The sequence below is a fragment of the Nerophis lumbriciformis genome, linkage group LG33 (genome assembly GCF_033978685.3).
Source record: "Nerophis lumbriciformis linkage group LG33, RoL_Nlum_v2.1, whole genome shotgun sequence".
Classification (NCBI taxonomy): Eukaryota; Metazoa; Chordata; class Actinopteri; order Syngnathiformes; family Syngnathidae; genus Nerophis; species Nerophis lumbriciformis.
In genome coordinates, this window is record NC_084580.2 from 100001 (window position 1) to 102140 (window position 2140).

The following is a 2140-nucleotide window of genomic DNA, read 5'->3' on the forward strand; positions in this document are numbered from 1 at the left end:
TAGGAGGATGTCCCTTTAAGAAGGCCGACCTGCTATGGTTCTCCACCTGGGTCCGGAAAGCAAAATTAGTCCCTCTCCTCGCTGGAAGTCCAAATAAAAGGCGTAAATTTGACTAAGTGCCTAGGAGGATGTCCCTTTAAGAAGGCCGACGTGCTATGGTTGTCCACCTGGGTCAGGAACGCAAAATTAGTCCCTCTCCTCGCTGGAAGTCCAAAAAAAAGGCGGAAATTTGACTAAGTGCCTAGGAGGATGTCCCTTTAAGAAGGCTGACCTGCTATGGTTCTCCACCCGGGTACGGAAAGCAAAATTAGTCCCTCTCCTCGCTGGAAGTCCAAAAAAAAGGCGTGAATTTGACTAAGTGCCTAGGAGGATGTCCCTTTAAGAAGGCCGACGTGCTATGGTTCTCCACCTGGGTACGGAACGCCAAATTAGTCCCTCTCCTAGCTGGAAGTAGTCAAAAAAAGGCGGAAATTTGACTAAGTGTCATTATTTTAGAGTACCAGGCCTCTATAGAAAAGTTTGGTTTTTTGTCTATGTGTCATCATTTTAGAGTACCAGGCCTCTATAGAAAAGTTTGGTAAATTTGACTAAGTGTCTAGGAGCATTTCCCTTTAAGAAGGCCGACGTGCTATGGTTCTCCACCTGGGTCAGGAAAGCAAAATTGTCCCTCTCCTCGCTGGAAGTCCAAAAAAAAGGCGTGAATTTGACTAAGTGCCTAGGAGCATTTCCCTTTAAGAAGGCCGACGTGCTATGGTTCTCCACCTGGGTCAGGAAAGCAAAATTGTCCCTCTCCTCGCTGGAAGTCCAAAAAAAAGGCGTGAATTTGACTAAGTGCCTAGGAGCATTTCCCTTTAAGAAGGCCGACGTGCTATGGTTCTCCACCTGGGTCAGGAAAGCAAAATTGTCCCTCTCCTCGCTGGAAGTCCAAAAAAAAGGCGTGAATTTGACTAAGTGCCTAGGAGGATGTCCCTTTAAGAAGGCCGACGTGCTATGGTTCTCCACCTGGGTCAGGAAAGCAAAATTGTCCCTCTCCTCGCTGGAAGTCCAAAAAAAAGGCGTAAATTTGACTAAGTGCCTAGGAGGATGTCCCTTAAAGAAGGCCGACGTGCTATGGTTCTCCACCTGGGTCTGGAACGCCAAATTAGTCCCTCTCCTCGCTGGAAGTCCAAAAAAAAAGGCGGAAATTTGACTAAGTGCCTAGGAGGATGTCCCTTTAAGAAGGCCGACGTGCTATGGTTCTCCACCCGGGTCCGGAACTCAAAATTAGTCCCTCTCCTAGTTGGAAGTCATCAAAAAAAGGCGGAAATTTGACTAAGTGCCATCATTTTAGAGTACCAGGACTATAGCTGGGGAATTGGAGCCCTCTGGTGGACACTCGCTGCAAATGCACCCTGAATTAAACACATTATTTCCAGTTCTTTTGGTGTTCCCGGGGAATGAGAGGCCTTTTGTGGGCCAGAAAGAGTGGGGGACCCTTGGAGCCCCTATTTTCAGACAGTTTGGCTTATTTCGGTGACGCCGGGGCGTCCATCAGGTCTTCCCGGGGAATGAGAGGCCTTTTGTGGCCATATGTCAACAAAAGAGTGGGGAAATGGAGCCCTCCGGTGGACTCCCGCTGCAAATGCACCCCCCAAATTAAATACATTAATTCCAGGCCTTTTGGGGCCCTATATTCAGACGGTGTGTAGCCCTCCAGTGGACTCCCGCCTCCAATGCACCCCCCAAATTAAAGACATCACCCCCCAAATTAAAGGCATCATTTCCAGTTCTTTTGGGGCCCTATTTTCAGACAGTTTGGCGGATTTCGGTGACGCCGGGGCGTCCATCAGGTCTTCCCGGGGAATGAGAGGCCTTTTGTGGCCATATGTCAACAAAAGAGTGGGGAAATGGAGCCCTCCGGTGGACTCCCGCTGCAAATGCACCCCCCAAATTAAATACATTAATTCCAGGCCTTTTGGGGCCCTATATTCAGACGGTGTGTAGCCCTCCAGTGGACTCCCGCCTCCAATGCACCCCCCAAATTAAAGACATCACCCCCCAAATTAAAGGCATCATTTCCAGTTCTTTTGGGGCCCTATTTTCAGACAGTTTGGCGGATTTCCTTGACGCCGGGGAGTCCTACAGGTGTTCCCGGGGAATG